Source organism: Desmodus rotundus, chromosome 3 (genome assembly GCF_022682495.2).
Source record: "Desmodus rotundus isolate HL8 chromosome 3, HLdesRot8A.1, whole genome shotgun sequence".
NCBI lineage: Eukaryota > Metazoa > Chordata > Mammalia > Chiroptera > Phyllostomidae > Desmodus > Desmodus rotundus.
Genome location: NC_071389.1, coordinates 97,184,269 through 97,208,036, shown reverse-complemented (window position 1 = coordinate 97,208,036; position 23,768 = coordinate 97,184,269). Strand labels below are relative to the sequence as shown.

The window sequence follows — 23,768 nt, the reverse complement described above, 5'->3', positions numbered from 1 at the left end:
AGTCTTGGTTGCAGGCCTTTGCTTTTCATTACTTGGAGTATTTCTCGCCATCCTCTTCTGGCTTGTAGTGTTTCTGTTGAGGAGTATGCTGCTATCCTTATCGGAGCTTCCTGGTATGTTACTTCCTGTTTCTCCCTTGCTGCCTTTAATATTCTTTCTTTGTCTTTGAGTTTTTTCATTTTAATTATGATGTTTCTTGGAATGGGCTTCCTTTGGTTCATCTTGTTTGGGACCCTCTATACTTCTTGGACTTGGATAACTTTTTTTTCTCATCAATTAGGGAAGTTTTCTAGCATTCCTTTTTCAAACAGGTCTTATATCCCTTGCTCCTCTTCTCCTTCTGGTATCCCTATTATAAGGATATCATTACATTTTTTTTTGTTGTCCTAAAGTACCCTAAACCCCTCTTTTTCCTTTTTGAGTCTTTTTTCCTTTTCTTGCTCTTTCTAGGATGTTTTTTCTACCTTGTCCTCCAGCTCACTGATTCGATCTTCTGCTTCATCTAGCTTGCTTTATATTCCTTCTACTGTCATTTCCTGAAGTTTTTGTAGAAACTAGTGTGCCTAGGTAGTGGATTTGTCTTTCTGAAATGGTGGAGATTGAGTGCAGTAAGCTGAACAAATCAACTACATAGATGGTCATATTCACTGAGCTCTGCCTGGCCCATAGTAGCTCAATTATATGTAGCTTGGAACTCCTCAGAAAGCTCTCATCATGGGGGATGTCCCTCTTTTCTATTCTTCTGGTTATACTAGTTCAGTCACCCTATAGGAGCCATGTATTGAATTATTTTAACATTCATTTCTCTGTATGTCCAGGCTAGTAGAATCTAGTTCCAATTACCACACCACAGTATAATACTAGAAAAACTCTGAACTTAGCAGATAATCACAGAGAGCTGGATTGTCAGTAATTTCTGTTATCTGGCCAGAACTGTGTGAGAGGTCACAGAAGAATTCAACCACAAAGGCAGGAAGGAAGTCTTACATAATTATTGTACTAACAGGTGGTGAACTTGAGGAGAATTGAAAGGAGTTTGACACAGAGCCCATTTTAAAGGAGGGAGAATAGTCTTGTGAGAATTGAAATGCATGTCTGAAATTTTGTTTAAATCCTACCTATACTCCTATTTCTAATTATATATACTCATATGTATATGGACATAGTTGGTAGTAATATGGGAGGAAAGAGCCCTAGACCAGGGTGATCTTGGGTAAGGTACTTCACTAAAGCTTCAATTTCATCAGTTTTAAACTGAGGGTATTATATTAGATGTTTTATAAAGGTTTTTCCAGGCCCTGGCTGATATGGCTCAGTGGATTGAGTGCTGGCCTGTAAACCAAAGGGTCACTGGTTGGATTCCCAGTCCAGGCATATGCCTGGTTTGTAGACCAGGTCCCCAGTAGGGGGTGTGTGAGAGGCAACCACACATTGATGTTTCTCTCCCTCTATTTTTCCCTCCCTTCTCTTCTGTCTAAAAAATAAGTAAATAAAATCTTAAAACAAAAGTTTTTCTATCTCTACCAGTCCATGATTAGATCTATGATATGCAGTGAAAGCTCATGGCAACACCAGTATCAGAGCAATGCTTGAGTTATGCACTACCTTCTTATATCCCTTTTAATTCAACCAATTCATTACCCTGCCAGGGGATATTGGGTATAGAATGGAATACAAAGGTGAGTGAGACATAGACAGACCCTGGCAGGCTCTCACAGCCTAACAAGAAAACTTAGTGGACAAATGACCCTGAAGGTAGGACCAAGAATATTTCCATAAGGAAACACAAGCATGTTTTTTTTTTCTTGTGACTGTTGTTTTTTTCTTTCTTTTTTATTTTTTTAAGGGGGACAGAGGTTGCAAGGATGGAAGTTAAAAAGGGAAAATTACATTGTTGATTGGGAACACTGAGGAAAATTTCATGGCTGAAGTGGTATTTGATATTGCTTAAGGACCTGGGACAGGGAAGAGAATTTCAGGTGTGGGCACCATGCATAGAAGAGTGGGTAAGTGCTAGGGCAGTTTACTCATTGCCTTGGTTGGAATGTGGGCTCACATGAAGGATATTTGCAGATTAGGTTGGAAGGCAGTTTGTGGCCTTGCAAAGGCTTGAATATCAAGATTTGGTTTTCGTTAAGTACACAGGGTAGGAAATAGGGGTTTTCTGAATAACGGGAGGACATGAAAAAATGTTTTCTAAAAATCTCTCTTCTTCAGATGATATGATTTCAGTTGATCAGAATTCACTTGCTGCTACTTTCTTCTATAATATCTAATATGTTGTTAAGCCCTCTGATGAATATTTCATTTCAGATATTGTATTTTTCAGTGTTAGAATTTCCTTTCTAAAAAATCTCTTTACTTTCTTTGAGGAAATTCCCCATCTGTTCCTTCATTGTATTTAAATTTCCTTTAAATCCTTGAACATACTAACAGTATGTTAAATATTGTAATGATAATGGCATAGAAAATCTACTTTGTAAAATCCTTCAATTATGGTCCTTCAGCCCATGCCCGCAGCCAATGGGGAAAAGAGGTGTTGGCTCTTGGTACCTGTGGTGGCTGCTGGTGACTGGCCTCAATGCTGCATCACCACAGCCCTTGTCTTGTGCTCCAGTAGCAGGACCCACTTTAAAGAATGAACTTGAGGCAATGACTCAAATGTAACACATGCTGTTTCTGATCATGATGGCAGCATAGGTATGCAGTACTTGCATTCTCCCACAAACACACCAAAATTACTAAACTACAGAATATCCATCATTCAGAACTGCCTGAAATCTAGTTGAATGGAAGTCCTACAACTAAGGAAATAAGCTACATTGAGACTGTTAGGAGGGGGTGGAGACATTGAAAAGGCTTGTCCCATACCCACGTGTGGCAGATAAAAATCAGGAGGGATATCTAAGCTGCTGAGGTCCCTCCTGAGGAGTGAGGAGTCCCAGACTTATCCCAGCGCCCCCCATCCCTGGATTTCAGTGCCTAAAAGAGAAGTCCACATAACTGGTGGCTGTGAAAGCCAGCAGGGGTTGTAGCTGAGTAAGACAGAGTGCATCTGGAGTCCCAGGCAGTTCCTGTTAAAGGGCCTGAGCACAGGCTTACTCAGACGCACTTCCTCTGAGTTCCAGTTATGGGGCAGCAGCTTGAAAGGCACCAGAGACAAATGGGAGGAACTGAAGTGCCTGATCAAGGCAAGAGCTGGAGGGGCAGCTTTCTCCCAGACAGAAGTGCTGGCAGAGGCTGTTGTTCCTTTTCTGAGCCCTTTCCCCACAGAGCTGGAAGACAGGCACCATATCTCAGTCTCCATTAACCTATCATTGTTCACCCTGCCTTGGGATTCCCTGAGACCATGCCTCACCAATTTTTAGGCCCACCCAAGCTGTTTCCAGTGGCTTTTCCATAGGAACGGCCTATCTTGGCTCATGATTCAGACTTTCCTAAAATCTCTCAAGCAATCAGCATCTGGCCTCAGCATTTCTTCTCCTTTTGCTAAGTGGTTCCAGTCTGTGCACTAGCAGCAGTTGGCTTTGGTTTGCAGTTTGGCTTCTCCTGGCAACTCCAAGCCCAGCACAAGTAGCAGTCATCTGCAGATTTCTTTGTAGCTCATGCTGGGTGGCCCCATGCAGAACGCAGGCAGTGGCTGACCCTGGCCTGTACCTCCTTGGAGGCCCCAGAACCAGTGCACCTGGTGGATAGCTTCAGACCACACCAAAGCCCCACTCAACCACCTTCACAACTGACACACTCAAGGGCTTGACCCAGTGGACACCAGAGCCCTGCTGAAGTCCTGCTCCACGGGATGGGTTCCTGCGCAGCTGATCCTCCATGGTAGTCATGGCCAGACCTTGCAGCCAATTGGCCTGGGGGTAAATTCCTCTCATTGACATGCTAACAGCAATCAAAGGACAACTACAACAGGAGGGTATACACAGCCCACAAGGGGTGTGTATGTGTACCTGGACTTCCCCCTTAGGTTGAATGAGAAGGATGTGCACAGGCCCTACAGGACACTTAGTACATCAGGCCACTTTACCAAGCTCAGGAGATGTAGCAGGTCTATGTAATATATAAAAACAAACACAGGGAGGCTGCTGAAATGAGAAGACAAAGAAACATGTCCAAATGAAAGAACAGAAAAAAATTCCAGAAAAAGAAGTAAACAAAATGGAGATAAGCAATGTACTAGATGCAGAGTTCAAAACGTTGGTTATAAGGGGGCTCAATGAAATTAGAGGAAGAGTAGATGAAGTCAGAACTTCAACAGCAAAAAAACAGTAGAGTAGATGAAGCCGAGAATCAAACAGTGCTTTGGAACATAAGGAAGCAAAAAATACCCAATCTGAACAACAAAAATAAAAATCCAGAAAAATGAGAATAGTGTAAGGAGTTATTAGGACATCTTCAAGTACCAACATTCTCATCATGGGGGTGCTGGAAGAAGAGAGAGATCAACAAATTGACAACTTATTTAAAAAATAATGATGCAAAACTCCCTTATCCTAGTGAAGAAAATAGACATACAAGTCCAGGAAGTAAACAGAGTCCCAAACAAGATGAACCCAAAAAGGCCTACACCAAGTCACATAATATTTAAAATGTAAAAGGTTAAAGACAAAGAGAGAACTTAAAAGCAGCAGGCTAAAAGTAGTTAGTTACCTACAAGGGGGTTCTATAAGATTTGTCAGCTGATTTGTCAATAGAAACTTTGCAGGCCAGAAGGGATTGGCAAGAAATATTCAAAATGATGAAAAACAAGAACCTACAACCAAGATTACTCTACCCAGCAAAGGTATCATTGAAGGACAGATAAAGTGCTTTCCCAATGAGGTAAAGCTAAAGGAGTTCATCACCACCAAACCAGGATTACATGGAATGTTAAAGGATCTGCTAGAAGAAGGAAGAAGAAGGAGGAGGGGAAGGAGAAGAAGGAGGAGAAGGAGAAGAAGAAGAAGGAGAAGGAGAAGAAGAAGAAGAAGGAGGAGGAGGAGGAGGAGAAGGGGAAGAAGAAGAAGGGGAAGAAGAAGGAGGAGGAGGAAAGGAAGAAGAAGAGGAAAAAGAAATAAGAAAAATAAAATGACAATAAATACATAGCTATAAACAATTTAATCTAAAAAACAAAATAAATGAATAAGCATAACAGAAACAGGCTGATAAATACAAAAACATTTTGATGGTTGCCAGATGGGAGGGCAGTTAAGGGGGCTGGGTAAAAAAGGTTAAGGAATTAACAAGCACAATATAGTATTTTGCTGTGGGTAATGAACAATTTTTTTTTGAAATAAAGACTTAAAAAAAATTTGTTTTTGGATATATTTGTTGATTATGCTATTACAGTTGTTCCATTTCCCCCCATTCACTCAACTCCATCCTGCCCACCCCCTCCCTCCCACATTCCCCTCCTATAGTTCATGTCCATGGGTCATACTTACAACTTCTTTGGCTTCTACATTTCCTACACTATTCTTACCCTCCCCCTGTCTATTTTCCACCTATCATTTATGCTATTTATTCTCTGTATCTTTCCCCCCTCTCTCCCCCTCCCAATCCCCTATTGATAACCCTCCATGTGAGCTCCATTTCTGTGGTTCTGTTTCTGTTCTAGTTGTTTGCCTAGTTTGCTCTCGTTTTTGTTTTATGTGTGGTCGTTAATAACTGTGAGTTTGCTGTCATTTTTACTGTTCATGTTTTTTATCTTCTTTTTCTTAGGTAACTCCCTTTAACATTTCATATAATAAGGGCTTGGTGATGATGAACTCCTTTAACTTGACCTTATCTGAGAAGCACTTTATCTTCCCTTCCATTCTAAATGATAGCTTTGCTGGATAGAGCAATCTTGGATGTAGGCCCTTGCCTTTCATGACTTGGAATACTTCTTTCCAGCCCCTTCTTGCCTGTAAGGTCTCTTTGGAGAAATCAGCTGACAGTCTTATGGGAACTCCTTTGTAGGTAATTGTCTCCTTTTCTCTTGCTGCTTCTAAGATTCTCTCCTTCTGTTTCATCTTGGGTAATGTAATGATGATGTGCCTTGGTGTTTTCCTCCTTGGGTCCAGCTTCTTTGGGACTCTCTGAGCTTCCTGGACTTCCCGGAAGTCTATTTCCTTTGCCAGATCGGGGAAGTTCTCCTTCATTACTTGTTCAAATAAGTTTTCAATTTTTTGTTCTTCCTCTTCTCCTTCTGGCACCCCTATCATTCACATGTTGGAACGTTTTGAGACGTCCTGGAGGTTCCTAAGCCTCTCCTCATTTTTCCGAATTCTTGTTTCTTCATTCTTTTCTGGTTGGATGTTTCTTTGTTCCTTCTGGTCCACACCATTGATTTGAGTCCCAGTTTCCTTCGCATCACTATTGGTTCCCTGTACATTTTCCTTTGTTTCTCTTAGCATAGGCTTCATTTTCTCATCTAGTTTTCGACCAAATTCAACCAATTCTGTGAGTGTCTTAATAACCAATGTTTTGAAGTGTGCATCCGATAGGTTGGCTATCTCTTCCTTGCTTAGTTGTATTTTTTCTGGAGCTTTGAAGTGTTCTGTCATTTGGGCCTTTTTTTTTTTTGTCTTGGCGCATCTGTTACTTAAAGGGGTGGAGCCTTAGGTGTTCACTGGGACGGGGTATTGTTTGTGGCTGTGCTGTGATGCTGTACATGGGGGAGGGGCTGAGAGGGAGCAATGGTGCTTGCTCCACTCTCCACTGGATTTCAGTCACTGCCTCTGCTACCCACAATCAAATTTGGCCCCTCTGGTGCTGGTTCCCGAGTCGGTGGGCTTGTGCACTCTCTAAGCCCCTGTGGGTCCTTCCAACAACCTCTCCTGTGATGCTGGGAGTCTCTCCTGCTGCCACCCCAACGCCCACAGGCGTTTTCAATCAGAGGTTTGACGCTTTATTTCCCGGCGCTGGAGCCCTGGGTTACGTGGTCTGCTTCGCTCCCCGCCATTTGTCCGGGTTTATCTGTGCGTGAATGTGGGGTTGCAGGGTGCTACCCACTGCTCTGCCTGCCCCGTTCTCCACCACTCTGAGTCCGGCCCTCTCGGTTTATCTGTGTGTGATGTGGGGCCGCAGGGTCTGCTAGTGGTCGGACTGCCTCCCCCGTTAGTCCCACACTCCTCTAGTCTTGGTCCCACCACGGCCACGCGAGTCCTCTCCTCCCTGGTGCCCATCTCCGCCCCTCCTACCGGTCTGGATGTATGTTTCTTTTTTATCTATTTGGTGTTGGACTTCCTTGCCGTTCGATTTTCTGTCAGTTCTGGTTGTGCGAGGAGGCGCAGTGTGTCTACCTACACCGCCATCTTGGTTCTGTAATGAACACTTTTTGTCCAAACTTTTGAGGGAAAAATAAGGATGTGCATTATACATGAGTAGTACATGACAAACCTTGTTTCTTTTCTTGTGTTTTTTAATTATTTGTTACATAAAATTTCTTGTACCATAATATATTGAAAATCAGTGCTAAAATTCCTTTATAATACAAAAAAAGTATCTAAATATAAATAAATAATTGAATTAAAAAATTAAAACAACAGATTTTTTCCCCTGAAAGTTAGGGATAAAATGTGGATACGCATTATACACAGCAAAATACAGTAGTCATGGTGACGTAAAATACAGCATAGGTAATATGGTTAATAATATTCTAATAACTATGTATGGTGTCAGATGGGTATGAGATTTATCAGGATAATCAGTAAGTTATATAATGTCTAATCACCGGGCTGTATGCCTGAAACTAATATGATATTGTGTGTCAACTATAATTGAAAAATAAAAATAATTTAAAAAAGAAGGAAAGAAGAGGAAGAGACATCTAGAGTGCACGAGCACAGAGAAAAGGCCATTTGAAGACACAGTGAGAAGTGGTTGTCTGCAAACCAGAAAAAGGCCTCACCAGAAAACCATTCCCTCTGGCACCTTGGTCTTAGAGTTCCAGTCTCAAGAACTGTGAGAAAATAAACTTCTGCTGTTGAAGCCAAAACAAACAAACAAACAAACAAACAAACAAAAACAAAAGAAGCACCATCCTTTGGTTGCCCAGATAGCACAAAAGGGTGTTCTATGGTATGAATTCTGTGTGTTAGACCATTTTCTCTTCAGAATAAGGATCCTCCAGAACCAGGAGGATGGTGGTGTGCCAGGCAGATGGTTATCTATCAAGACCTATGATATATAAGCTGTAATTTCCCCAGCTTAATGTGTTTATTATTTAAATCTTTTTTTACTTAAAAAATTTTCACAGACTTTCTGAAGCCACCTCTCCCTCTCTCTTCCAAGTTTGGAGACCTAACTTTTGTAGGTATGGCTCTTATCCAATCCATGTGGACAGCAGCACAGAAACTATGCTTGGAAAAAGACTCTCCACCTCTTGGCAAAAATGTGAAGCATATGCTTAGCCCTTCCATCTTAGTCAATTCCTATTCCACACAGACCTGAACCTCATATTGTGTTTTACCATACCCCTGAATTCTCTGTCTACCTGCTTTTCTCCACCCATTCCCTCAGTGATCTTTATTCAGCTAGCTGTCACTGAGACGATAATTTTATACAGAAATTCCTACCAGGTTGTGAGTTATTGTCACAAATCCCTTAGCAGGCACTCACAATTAATTTTAATAATAGCATGATAAGGGAGTGACTGTAAGCACAGGACCCTGAAGTCAGATATCCTGGATTCAGATTGTGGCTTGATCATTTGCTACTTTGGGCAAATAATTTAATTTTCACTGCGCCTTAGTGGTCTCATTAGTAAAATTATGATAATAGAATCTATCTCAGAATGTAAGGATTAAGTGAGATGATAGCTATAAAGTGCTTAGAACAATGTTTAGTGCATAGTAAGTGCTAATTAATGTAAGCTATATTCTAATTTTATAAATTTTTCCCAATATGGAAAAATTGGAAGATGAAAAAATAGAAAGAGGAAATAAAAAATCATAAGCCATCCATTTTGATGCACTTTTTAGTTCTTTATTTGTGCAGATATAGATATCTTTTTAAATGAAATTAGGATAGCAGTGAGCATGCTACTCGTGCTTTGCCTTTTTCCTTTCCAATATCCTTGATTATTCTAATACTGCAATCTTTTTAATGAATTCAAACTTTCCATTGTATGGCCAGACCATAATTAAATGGACTAATCTTCAGACCTGAAGATCGGTTCCCAATTTTCACTACTATAAATATTGTGCAATGAACATCTTTATGTTTGTTTGATGACATCTTGCTTATAAATTACAAAAAGTACAATTATAAAGTCAAGGGGCATGACATTGTTAAGACTTGATGCATAAGAATAACGCACATATAGCAGGACCCTTTAAAACTTGGACAGACTTTTGTTTTAGTTTAAATAAGAGCACAGTCTGGTTTTGAGTACTAGTGTTCCTGATGCCACTAAGATTACTCCATGTCCTCTACCTATTGTCCATCAGCAGTGCACCAAGTTATTCAGATTGGGAGTTTTTGGCCTTTGGCAGTCCTGCATAGTCAAGAAACCACATGTGATATAGTGCCAGGGGTTTAGGGGGTACTTTCTGGTTACTAGGTTGATTACCTGGTTGATGTTAACATTTCCGTTTTAAGATACTTGATTGTGGGAAGCCCCTACAACCCACTTAGCTACCATCTTCATCACTAGAATCTTCTGAAAATCTCTGGGTTTTGATTTGTTTTGCATTTTCCTCCTCATCCTGGACTATTGTGATTAGAATCTCAATTTGTGAAGCCCGACAGGAAAGGTGATGGCTCTCTAACCATGTGACATGGCACAAGTTTCCACAACTTCGACAGGCCTCAGTTTTTTTAATTGTGAAGGAGGTAACTGGCCTGGCTGCCATTGACAGTTCTAGCTCTCACACTGGAGATCTCCGTGAATTTCCTGGTGGGCTCCGGGGGGGTTGTTTACTATTAGATTAATGAAACAGATAAAAACCCACATTTTTTTTTTGTTGTTCATAGACAGAGGTGAAAACTTTTAAACTCTCATTTGGAAGCCAAATGTCTTTCACCAGGTTAGGAAGTCTTGGGAAAGGCAGCCGATGTTGCCCATTTGAGGACATCTCAACTCTGGATTTTCCTAATAACAGTCCTTTAAACAGAAGGCCCTAAATAAAGTAGCCCCTGGCTTTGTTTGTCTCACTCTGTGGGCTACAATGTTCTATCAGGTTCTACCTGCCCTCCTGGTTTCTTCTTCTTCTTTTTTTTTATACTTACATGAGGATATATTTATTGAGTTTGGAGAGAGAGGAAAGATGGAAAGAATAGAGAGAAACATCCACATGAGAAAGAGATGTCAATTGGCTGCCTCCTGTATGTGCCCCAATTGGGGATTGAACACAACCCAGTTATATGCCCTGACCAGGAAACAAACCTGCAACCTTTTGGTGTAGAGGATGATGCCCAACCAACTGAGCCACCTGGTCAGGGCCGCACTCCTGGTTTCCTCACCATGTTCCCCATGAAGAGCTTTTCAGATGCCAAGCCTCTGATCCACAGCCACCTGGATTAACTTCAGCTAAGTAAAGAGAGACGTTTGGTGTCTCCTACTGTATTTAAAGCACAATTGCAGGGCATAACCAACCATCTTATGTCTAACCCCCATTTTCCTTTCATGAGGGAAGGCTGGTGGAGGGAAGAGGCTCATAATCCTTTCTCTTTAGTGTATCCCAGTTATTCTAAAGGAAAGGATATTGTTTTCCCTTTTGCTCCTCTAATTGCAGCAGCTGTTGCCCAGCCTCATCTGCATTAAGCTAAATATTATGTCTTTGTAATGTTTTTGATCTTCATTAATTATAGTTCAGGAAAGCTGACAAAAGCAACCTGTCTCTTTAATATAAACAAGATTAATTGCACGGTTCCTGCAAAAAATGAACTACCAGCAGTTTAACAAAAAATGTTTGTCTTTAAGCAGTCTTTGGATGAAAAAAAAAGAAAAGAAAAAGAAAACTGTTACAGGAAGTATGGGAGCTGCCAAATTACCATGCCTGTGAGCCTCACCCTCATTATCAAACCAAGCATATGCCTGCACCCCTGCACTTTCATCCTCCTCCAGGCTCAAGGAAAAGAAAGATGGGATAAAAAAAAAAAGCACCTTTATACAAAGAAGTGTCTCTGAAGTCTGGAATGCATGCTGGCTGTTTGAAGACAAGATTTATACCTGACACCTTTCCTTAAGCTCATTGTTGAGACTCGTCTGTTTTCAAATCAACCGCAGACTAGCTGCTTGAAGTACTTCATTTTATAACGACCACATAATCTAAGATAAATACACAAGGGATTGCTATCACTTTCATTAACAACCACGAAATATTCCTTCCTTCAGCAGGTAAAACAAAATAAAAACAGGCAAATGCACTTAGTGGGCTGAGGTTAAAAGGCTTGTGGGAGAGGGTTTGCTTGGGGCACAGGGCACGGGACACAGGGTAGGGGGCAGGGGGAAGAGGGCAGGAGGGGCAGTTGGAGGGCATCTCATAGTCACCTTCCTGCTCCAGGATAGCTCACTTAGAAATGGCAGAGCCAAGAGTATTGGTCACTGATTTCTCCTACTGCTTACCCCTGCAGTTAAGTGGCTGAAGTCTAGTTCTCAGGCCTCTTCAGGTTGGTCTGCTGGAATGATATTTGGAGGGCCAGGAGACACAAAAGCCCAACAATGAGGCTTCTGATAGTTTGGGATGCTATGACCTTAACGCCAATCAAAAAGATCAGTGGAGAAAGTGGGCTCTCCAGGCCCATGGCTGGCTGAGAAAAGACACTAGATTTGGGGCAGGATGATGACACAGTTTCTGAGATAATCTAAGGGTTACAGCTACCTAATGAAACCTGTAGCTACTCCACATGAAGTGGCCTCCATGGCTGGTGGCTGAGGCTATTGGAATTGGAAACCACAGACATGAGATACTGCTTTCAAGGTTATGCTTAGAAGATTAGCAAGCCAGAGAATAATTTGTGTCAACATCTAGCTCGCCATGGCTGCCTGTAAATTCCTGACTCTGAGGACATTGGAATCATGTTTAATGAAGTGTGTAGATGGAGGGTGGGGTGATTCAGGGGAAGCAAAGGCTTCAGTGAAGCCAACAAGATCTTTGCAAGGTGAAGTTTAGGTAGAGGGGCTTCCTGTAGCCTTGGGTTCTGGGATTAAGAGACTCACATAGCCTGGTAGACACGATAGAAGGTAGCCTGATAGGCACAATAGAAAGTGATCTGGAGTTGGCAATTTGCTTTCCCAGAGAGTAAGACAGATGGAAAAGCTATTAAAGTTTCCCAGTGTTTGTGATGCAGAGGATATAGTAGGCCAGATGCCTGGAGGTGAGTCTAAAAGATGGAAACCAAATTGCCTTTTAGCTAGTGTTGAGGAAGAGTCTAGGGAGGTGGGAGCTGGAGGAAAGGGTAAGCCAATGTTAATGGAGTAAGGAGGATGTGACAGGGTGCCAAATAGCCTGGGTATCAGTAGGGTGTGCTATCCTCCTGGTTCAGCCTGGGCATCAGGCAATTATGAGGTCTCTCTGGGCTACAATTTCTCCAGTGGTAAATGAGAGTGCTGCAACTGATGATTCCACAAGGTTCTAACTCTGTGTTTTTGGACCTGATTTGACACTTTCTTTGGAGACTGGGTAAAACACAGGTGATCAGAACCTTAGAATTTTTAGTGGAGAATGGGCTAAGTTCACAATATGATCTTGATGGTGAGTGCCTTTATGGCTCAATCATTACCCTCCTGCAAAATACTAGTTTTCAGAATTTTTGAAAACCAGGCCATGAAGTATGAGTATTTTATCTAACCTTTGGAAGGGTAGGAGCATGAGGAACCAGTATATAGTACATACTTCTGTCTCCACTGCCCTCTCACCAAACAGGAAAATGAATGGCGACCTCATCACTAAGCCTTAGTCACTAACATGTTTTTCATAATTTCCTGACTGTAAACATAGTACATACTAATTATAGAAAGTTTTCAAATATATAAAAGTATAAAGAATAAACTTTAAAATCACTGTAGTACTACCATTCAGAAACATTATTGAGATTTTGATATATTTCCTTATATTATTCATACTGTATATTCATATTATATACAGACTTTTGTATCCTGTTTCCTTAATAATTTAAGAAACATCTCCCTTTGTCATGAAATAGTCTTTAAGAACATGGCTACATGTTGGCCCACCACATGGATGTGCCACGAGTATTTAATCCATTCCCTAGGATTGGATGTTTGAGTTTATTCCAGTGTCTTCAACTATAGTAATTAATATTACAATGTACTTAAATCACATAGTGTAAGGAACTCTATTCTAACTTTAGAATAAATTCCTAGTGGCAGAACTGTTGGGTCAAAGACCTACAGATGCAGGAGAGCTAGGCTACTTGGCAGGCCCTGCCTCAGGAATTCACCTGACTGGCATGGGGCAGATTCCACAGAATGGCTACTACCAGTCCCTAATGTTGTCCTCTGACTAAATTTTGGAGTCCCAGAGAGAAGAATGACCATGATTTGTAATGAAAGAACAAAGATGGACTACCCTTTTGGTTCTGAAAGAGATAGATACTTTTATTAAAAGACTGTTCAGTGGCAGAAGGTATTATTGTTTTCTTTTCTGAAGCTCTGTGGTCAAAATGAACTCAATTTCATACAAGGGTCCTTGGGCTCAGCTCAGCCTTAGGTGGGTGGCAAAGATTTAGGGGGCCTCACAGAGGAGGTCACATGTGAGTCAGGTTCTGCACCTCTCTGTGGGTGTGGGGCCCACTGCTACATGGGAGTGGTTCCAGTGCTGGAAATGACAGGGGAAACGGAGCTATGTGAAGCATGGCCAGGCCAATGCTTACTTTTCTAAATTGATATTTGTAACAAAACCCCAGCTGTGTTCAGGGAAATGAAGGAAGGAGATGCAGCTGTGAGATGAGTCATGAGTCATTTCTCTCAATATCCTCTTCCAGGATATAACAGTTTGGATAAAATCCTAGAGAGATTTTCTCCCTGTGTAGACTGCCTGTAAAGCACAGAAGGGAAATCCACATAGACATTCAAATGGGAATATGAAGTCTGTCAGAGGCTAGCATGTGGGACACTTTCAGGACATCCCCCACTTGGCCTTTCTGTACCATTTTATGAAGCTGTGACAGTGTGGTGCCTACTCTAGTGAGTCACTTATTACCTCACAGAGTTCCACATACTATAACTGAAGTTACTTCTTGTAAAAAATCTCATGAAATAGCTAGGTTTTATTGTGTCTCTTGTACAGATAAAGAAATCAAGGATTAAAGACATTAGATCAATTGTCTAAGTTTACACAACCAATAAATAATGAAAAAAGGAACTCAAACCAAGAGCTTCCCATCCAAAGGCAACATTCTTCCCAGCAGCCATCACACATGATGTTAGCACCTGTACTTCAAGGCCAAACACATTGTCATTTTGTCTAAGAGACTGAGAAAGCTCATATGGAATTAAAAGCATAAATTAAAACATCCTCATTCTTTAGTAGTTATGTTAAAGATCTACAAATAATCTTAGTGTTGTTCTACAATAACTGAAGACAGGCACACATAGATGCCAAGGAAAGGTTTCCCAACTGTATCTTACCTCTTGCTGGTAATTCTGGCAGCAATAGTTAATCAAACAGAATAAATTCAGTTAAGATCAATTGCTGTCACAGGTTGGTGCCCAGGTAATTCAGAGGCTACAAGCCCTGCTGCACTTCCTAACCTGGATCACCTGAGCTGTGTGCCCAAGTCCAACAACAGAGGTGCTTTACAGTTTTGGAAAACTGCATTATGAAGTTTTACACTATATATTCCTGAAATTCTGAAAAAATGTCAAATGGCTACTGTAAGCAAAAAGATCTTTGTAAACTCCAAAACTAGTAAAACTGAAATTCATGGGAGCAATGAGAAAAAAAAATTCAATTTGCTTTTAAAGGTAGTTTGCAATCTGGTACTAGGGTGCTCAGGGCAGACATTAACTTCAAAATGACTTGAATTGTGAACTAGACTTCTGGCCAAGATGGAGGCATAGGTAGATATACTTTGCCTCCTCACACAACAAAAAGGAGGACAACAACCAATTTAAAAACAGAAACAACCAGAACTATATGGAAGTCAAACAACTAAGGAGTTAAAGAAGAAACACTCATCCAGACCAGTAGGAGGGGTGGAGATGGGCAGCTGGGGTGGAGAGGACTTGTGGCAAGGCAGCAGCTGGAGGACTGAGGCTGGCAGAGTGGGCAGTCTCACATTTGCATGCAGATACAATGGGAAGAACAACTGGGGAGCAGGACAAACCATACAACTAAGGGTTCCAGTACAGGGAAATAAAGCCTCAAAAATCTCTGACTGAAAAAAACTGTGGGGGTTGAGGTGTCAGGAGAAACACCCAGCCTCACAGGAGAGTTTGTTGGAGAGACCCACAGGGTCCTAGAATGTACACAAAACCACCCACCCTTGAATCAGCACCAGAAGGGCCCAATTTGCTTGTGGGTAATGGAGGAAGTGACTCCTCCATTATGTGACTGAGTCAGATGCCTCCAGTATAATGGTCACAATCCACATGAGGCTCCTGAGCACTTCAAACATAGCTAGTGTGACTGAGAACTGAGTTTTCAATATTAATTAGCTTTAATTAATTTAAATTAATTAAATACATTAATTAATAATTAATTGATTTAAATTAATTAAAACACATGTGGCTAGTGGCTACTACATTGGACGGCACAAAACATAGGCTTTCAAATCCCTCCCATCTCTCAAATGTTCTAATTAACACATCTAGGCTTGTCTGGATGAGCCATCTAGCCTCCCTGTGGGATAGGCAGTGAGCCTTACTTCTGAGGAAACTGAGACTCAGAGAGATCCAGGACTTTTCTGAGGTCCCACCAGTGAATCTGAGCTAGAGACAGAAAAACACCCCCAGGTCATGGGATTTCTAGACCAAACCACAGTCCTTTTGTTTTACAGGACAGCTCAACAGCAACCCCACCAACATTCAACTGTGACAAAAAGGAACTGAGTCATGGAACTGTTCATCCTTCCTCTACACTGAATATGAAACCCCAACTACGGGCCATAAAACTTCTTATTCTAACTAAAAGTTCTTATCCTAACTAACAGTTTTCCATTTGTAAAGAAAATCATGGTAACCAGTGACTGAAATGAGAATAATTTTTTTTGACAGCAAAGAGACTTCTATTTAAAGACCCAAGTTTCTGTGAGCAAAATGGAACAGCAAATAGCAAACCAGTTCTAGGGGGAAAATGCTGAAGATAAATCCATGTGACAGCTAACAAAATACTAGCTTCAGCGCTGTTTGTGTTAGGTTAAGCTCACTGCTCATTCAGTGATGGTACTAGCCCCATAGGAGGGCTTCACCAAGAGTCCTAGTCCTTCCTCATCAAAGGAGACTCTAGAGAACTGCAGGTACAATGTGTTTGGAAGAAATTCCACCAGCTATATAGCGTGATGAAGACATCCCTAGCAGAACATTTAGAATAAAAAAATAATTCATGCATTCTAATTAAATCCTATAAAGTTTAGCTTAATATTAAAAATATATTTTAATAGTTTAAGGCTCTTTGTGTTCAATAACACAACCTATGTATTTTACACTACCTTCCTAAAAACTTAATTTTATTCAATATCCTCTCAAACATTTAAAAATTGTTCCACCTAATCAGAAAATGTCTATTCATGTGTATGGAGGGGGAGTTCTAAGTCCCCAGAGTGTCATGGTTATATCTTTTAATGATCATAAATGTCCCAATTGTCCTCAGATATAGGTCTTCTAGTGAGAGAAAGAAATTGAAACACAGGAAGATCCTTAGAAGGTTTTCACCAGCAAGGATTTCTCCTCCTGAGCACCACAGGCTTTAGGGGGTTTGGGTTTTTTCACCCTACCTTTGGGAGTCTGTGCACTTCTTTCATTCTCCTTTTAGTGACTGTTACAGTTGAAAGCATCCTTTGGCCTTCCTTGGGTTTATGGTAATTGAATGTTTGATGTAGGAGAAGTGTGGCTCTCTGTGCATTATTGGCAGGTGAAAAGAGGGAGGCCTGAGGTTTGATCACATCACAAATGAAATTTAATATTGGAGTCTTTCATGTCTGACAGCCCACTTCCCTCAAACCCTCCCTGCATTTGCCCTCCATCCACCTTTTCCTTCTGCACCCCCTTACCTCCCAGGCAAAGATATATTTCCTGAAAACTGGAAAAACCAGGTACTAGCAACCTCAGATCAGTGCTAATTAAATTAAGTTATAAAATTCAGGCCCAGTTCCCTTATCTGTCACACCTACTTTCCAACTAAGCTCTTAATATGCACAATTAAAGCATCTTACATCACCATATCCTTGGATCTAATACAGTCAGTTTATGTCATTAGCATATCAAAGTGTTTTGATCAGACTGACTTTGAAGCAATCATCTTCTCCTGGTCTTTTTTTGTCCCACATCCATCTCATGTATTAAATTTTAAACACTCAATTATGTATCATGTAGCATTTTATTAGCTGCTTGAGTTCTGTCTTTGTTATTTCTATTATTAATATTTTTATTGGATCATCTTTACAAGGAATACATGGACTGTGGGTGAAGGATTTTCTAAGAGTGGCCTTAAGGCACTCCAAAGGAAGTGCAGTGGAGGACCTTCACAGGTTTAGCCCATAGGAAGTCCCATTATGTGATTTCTCACTGGGCCACTGTGTGGTAATGTGGGGCCAGAGCACAGATCCTATGATCTCAGCCATATATAGGGCTCCTTTCTCAAGGCAATGCCAAAACACCAATTATAACAGAGTTCTGCTGACTCTACTTCATTCCAATAGTAAGGTAACCCATTCCATCTCAGGTACCTCTCAACTACTGAACTTTGTTAACAGGTTGCAAGGACAGCTGTGTTGGCTCTACTTGTGGAGTAGGGCACAGGGGTTCATGCTTGCCCTTCTTTTGAGCTCTGTGTGAGGTCTGCTTGAGGAAGTCCAGAAGCTATCCCTGAAGGGAGGACTGGCCTCCTGGGAAGAGAGGGCACTGACTACAGAAGCCATGTCCTTGGCTAAGTGGCAAAATAGGACAACTCCACAAACATGGTAATCAAAGCCAAAGTGAGTAGAAGAGCATGGGTCAGAGAGCAGGATCCCCTTCACCAGGGTTTAGCCTGGACACCAGCCAATCTTGTATTTTTGAGATCTAGTCCCTGGGATAGTAAGTTGTAGGGTTATATTCCACAGGGAAAACCAGAAAAAAAATTAAGAATATCAAAGGCTAAAAATTTATTTTACTTCAACACCTCATGTTCTCCCTGAGGCTATAGAAAATATGGTTTGAGGGTTTTCAGGCTAAGAAATGGAGCAGAGGAAAGGAGAGGCCTGCTGCTCTCAGGTCTTCAAAGTCAGTGTTTACGTGTTTCTTGCTTGTCCTTTTATCCCTCTTTTTTCTTTAGTATCAAAGAGGCTTAGAACAGTCTTCTGTGCAACAAGCAACTTCCTGACTTTTTCTGCCAAAACAGTGTGGCTATAAAACTTGAAAAGAACTGGGTGCTATCCATGCATGGAATGTGTATCTTTGTAGAAAAATTTAAGGTGTTTGATCCTATAATTGATTCAGTTTTACTTCATAAACCAATTTCTTTTCCTGAAAACTTCCGATGACACAATGTACTGGGTAAAATCAGACTGTGTATTTCTTTTGTTTGAGGATTTCATATATGGATTTTTTTAGAAAGGAAAGTGAGAGCCCACAAAGATAAAGATAAAATCCTCTTCATAGAACAATGTTACTGAGAAGCTATGTCACAGAGACAAAGGTGGAAAACCCTATGGATTGGCAAGTCTAAGACCTGTGAAATGCAGCTCGTGGAAATGGAGAGCCCTGTAGCCCAGCAGCCAGTCCCAGAGAAGAGCCTGTGCTCACAGAACAGAGCTTTGTGTTCACTTACACACTGGGAGAGACACCTAGAGAACGATGTTCATCCAGAAGCAGACAATTATAATACAATTTGGTAAGGGTTTCAAAACAAGGGTAATTGTGTCTGAATTTATTTCTTTGCCCCCTTTATTTCTCAGGTTTCTGATTAAGTACAGGGATTTTACCTTGAGTCATTAAAAAAAAGATATTTATTAAGTACCTAATAAATACACAGTACCATTTCAACACTGAAATATATACAAAAGAAATGAAAGATAACTGAGACACAGTTCCTGAGGCCTTACCACCTACTGGGAAAGACCATCAGAAATGTGAAAAATGGAAACACCAATGCCAGGCAGTGTGTGATTAACAGCAAAAGAACAGCAGAGAACAAAGTCATCAGGGACCCAGAGTGGGTGAAAGATAGCAGTCAGAGTAGGCTTCAAGGAGAACTACAGTTTGATCTGGGTTACAAAGACCAAACAGATTTTCAACACAGGAGGAGAAAAGTAGGAGAATTTCTAAAGGAGGGACAGTGTAAGGCTGGAATCACAGTTGAGCCTTGGCTACTGACTACATGAAGAGTCTGACTTGGAGGACTTATGCTGCCATGTGGAAGATGACAGCTAGGATGGACAGGATGAGGCCAGATTACAGAGCATCTTAGACAGTCAGCCTTTGGGGAATTCACCCTGGTGCCACCCCTGGAGTGAATTAGAACAGCTAGATACTCTCAGGCCCCACTGCCTACCCGATGAACTGGAATCCACACTTTCACAGGACTCCAGGTGGTGCACATTGGAATCTGAGAAGCACTTGTTTAGGAAGTGAGGAGCCAGGAGCTGTTTGTAATCAGTGACAAGACAAAAGAAATAATTCAAGAACACAAATATGTTAATGGTGTATAAAGTTAGCATGAAGAGAACCTGGAAGCTAGGAGTTCAACTAAGAGTCTGTTTCAGTGGCTGAGCTATATAAAGTGAGGATGGACCTGACGTCACTTGTGATATCCTGAGCAGAGGGCAGGGCAGTATGTGGAGACACCTGGACAGGTCCTCAGGAGCCAGGGTAGGGCCAGCAGGTGGATGTGAGTGTGGTCAGCACACACAGAGCAATGAGCCCAGGAGACAAGAATCGTCCTAAGGGAAGACAATAGCCAAGGAGGAAGGGGATTCTGCTGAGAACTGAGGCTCTTGGAATCTCCAGTTTCCCCCTACTTAGGGAACATGAAGAGGACCCAGAAGAGAAATCAGCAAAACCAAAGGAGAGAAAGAAGAAAAATGAGAACATTAGTTACTTGCAGTTTTCTTTAAAAGAAATCTTACTAGAATTTTCATAAACCTATAATTTCACACCATTAAAGTAAGTTTAGAAAACACACCTTGTTAGTGGTTCCAATAAAAGCAGGCTCACTAAACAATAGAAGTTTCATCTTGGGAATATATTTTATGAAACTGAATAAATACAAACAATGGATTTGCTAATACTTTTCTTTTCCTGTGGAAATAACTACTGTTTAGTAAAACTAGTTCATGAAAGACTTCCAAAGATTATAGAAGGACCTGAACTTTCTGCTCTATTCTGCTGTGTTTGATGAAATGGAAGAGAACTGTACTCATGGTAGTGAAACCACAGTGTAGGCTGGAGTCAGCAGGTAACCTGGATACTCTTCACCACCTCAACTCAATTCCTGGAGTTTATCATCTTGGCCACATCTTGGCACTTAGGTCTTGGGTTGTATTTACAGTTTCATGCTTATGTCTTCCCTCTCTCACCAGATTCTTTGCTCTTTGAGGATGAGGATTATCTTGGTATTTGTGCACCTTTCTCCCAACAACTGAAATTTGCTATTCCAAGTATAGTCTTTTGAATGTATTGCATTACATGGGAGTTCCTTAAAAAATATAAAATCTGGGGCTTCACTCTTGTCCCACAGTATCTGCATTTTATCATATCTGCATTTCATCCAGATCCCCACGTGATTCTTGTGCCCATGAAAGTTTAAGATTATGACTCTAGACCAACAGTCCTCAATCCTGACAGAATATTAGCATAATTGGAGTTTTTAAATACTATAAAATTCCTGGGGTCCATCTCAGATCAATTAAAAACTGAATTTTGGGGGTGGGTTTCAAGCACCAGTATTTAAAAAAAATACTGCTTTCTAGGTTTTTCAGTGTGAGACCAGGACTGAGTTTGTGTTTAGTACATAAATGCAGAGAATGAATGAATGATAGGGCATGAGGACTAAGGGGAGGCTCTTAAATGTCTGATCAACTCTCATTTTACAGAAAGAGAAAATGGGGACCAGAGATTTGAAGGGATTTGCCCAAGGTCACAGAGAAGTTAAAGAAAGCTACCATTAGAAATCAGGCATGTGGGAGCACATTTGTGGTAAAAGTTGTGTTTATTGGTTCTTCTTGCAATAAAAGAGACCATCCAACATGGGGAACCAGTAAAGGGGTGTTAGAAGGACTTGTTACAGGATTAGAACTTGTGTTAGGATTTTGGGTGTCTGGCAAAGTTTTGAATTGGATGCTCTCAGAAACTGGGGCAATTCTGTAATTTGGTGTCTTAATAAGTTTTATCTGGGATGTGGGAGGAATAAAGTCACCTAAAACTCTGTTTGTTAAGGGAACAGCGGTCACTGATGTTAGCTGGGAGAGTGCCATGTTTGATCATTTTTGTGGTTTGTTTTTTTCTGTGTTTGTCTGTTTTATCTATGCTCGAGCATGGTTATAAAGTGGTCCTGTCTATCTTGCTCCATCATAGTTACCGAGGAGTCTTTTCTGATGCAGTTGTTCAGTGACATGGTTTTATTTAGGAGAAGCCATGGCCTGGCTGTGGGGCCAGTCCAGCTCCCAGCTGATAGCTGTCAGGGCTCCTTCTACTTTTCTCTCTAAATATATGTACATGTATATGTAACCATATTTAGGATCAGCTATTGTATTACTATCATGTTGTATTTCTTTTGGTGTTTATAATTATATAGGCATCAGTATAAAGCTACATTAAATACTGAGAGAAAATTTAAAAAAAAAGAAGTCAGATGTGGTAGTTTGAAATGTTACACAAATTCTTTGACATGACCTTGAAAAGGTAAAGCCTAATTCCCCTCCCTGTGGTTTTAGTGAATCACTAATAGAAAAATAGAAGTGACTGTGGGCAAGTTCAGACACTAGGTTATAAAGGACTCTGAAGCCTCCTGCTCTCTCTCACATCACAGCAGCCTATGGAGGGGCTCCCCTGGTAAGGAACTGAGGTCTCCAGCCAGAAGCCATGAGAGTGAGTCTTCTTCCAGCTCCAGTCAAGCCTTCAGATGGTACAGCCTCAACTGACTATAACTTTCTGAGACTCTGAACCAGAACCATCCAGCTGAGCTACTCCCTTATCTTATCCATCAAACATTGTCTGAAACAATATAGGTCTGTTTTAAGTTGCTAAGTTTTGGGGTTGTTTGGTATGTAACTGGGTGTTTCACCTTTGAGTCCTCTGCTATTTCAGCTACACCTCAGTGAGATGTCTAATGTGGTACCAAGTTCTGTTCCATAGAATTTAAGTAAACATGCTGACCCCGATTCTTGAGAAGGTTAGGATTTAAAGCAGACAATAACAATGAAATCAAAACACAGAGGGAGGCAGGGCACTGGGATATTGTGGTATCAGGGCACCCAGCCCAAGAACATACAGTCATGCTGTGGTCCTCACCCCTTTCTTATAGCCCAGCCCTTCCAGCTGGCTTCCAAGCCAACATTCTAGCCACTTCCCTTTTCAACTTTGCCAGGCTATGGGAATACTGGGGGCAGGGCTGGGTCAGGCTGAGGCTGCCTAGCAAAAGAACGAATATAAGCTTGAATCAGAACAGGATGTCTGGCCCTAAATGCCAAGTGCTGGCAAGCCCAGTGCCTGAACAAGATTGATGAATTCTCCCCCTACTCTGCTTGTCTTGTAGCTGTGGCTGTGACTGAACTGGAGCGAGAAATTGTCTGGCTAATTTGAAAAACAACTCCCAGGTGATTTGCTAATAGCCAGTGGCCCAGAAAGTAGAAGCTGAGACCAATAAAGGAGGTGAGCAAAGGTGGCCTCAGACAAGGTTGGCTCCTCCTGGGGATCCTGTCTGTGCCACTTCCTTCATTTAGGATTCACCTGCCCCTCCCTGGCTAGCTAAATTTTCCCCTTTGCCTTCTTGAATTTTCTTCTAGAGCTTTCTGAGCTGGGCATGCCCAGAACACAGCAATCTGCATCCCAAGTCCAAAGTATATTCTATAAGGGTGCTCTCTCAGGTGTTTATAATAAGGCTACCTTCCTGCCCTTTGTGAAAACAGACCTTCAGAAGCTGGATGGTTCCTCAGTGGCTGGCTGGGATAGGAGGGTGGTGCTGACAAACAGCAGCACTCAGCTCTGTCCCTGCAGCAGCCCAATCTAGAGGGAGACCTCTAGTGCCAAGGCCATCCTGGGCCCCTAGCAGTAAGCAGATGTCCCTGACTCTCTGCTTTATACTGGAACAGTCCTAGCCTGCAAGCAGTGGCTCCTGGAACTCAAAGTGCCTGCCAAGGTGCCAGCTGCCTCTGGGGGAAGAAAAAGAGAAATGCATTTTCCAGAGAGCCTGTTTGAAGCCCAGGGCTGCACACAGTAGTCATTGCTTGCTCATTGCTTGTTCTACAGACTCCAAACACTGGAAACTGTCTTAGATCCTCAGACTTGGCTTCCATCTCGTAGTAAGAAAAACATGAGAATTCTAAAAGTCCCCTTAACATTGGGCTCTTTTGGATGCCCTATTTGCCTTTGCTTTTATGTATATAACCCAACGATTTCTGAGGGGTTCAAGATCAGGCCCTAGCACTTTTTCAGTAGAAAGGTCTTATCCAATATCAACTAAGTATGGAGCTGT

At 41.5% G+C, this 23,768-nt stretch overlaps 1 protein-coding gene across 1 annotated transcript in view; it reads right to left on the bottom strand.

Moving 5' to 3' along the window:
- EDAR (ectodysplasin A receptor) overlaps positions 1 to 23,768 on the bottom strand; it is a 136,907-nt gene that overhangs the window by 94,777 nt on the left and 18,362 nt on the right. The gene's annotated exons all lie outside the window — the stretch shown is intronic.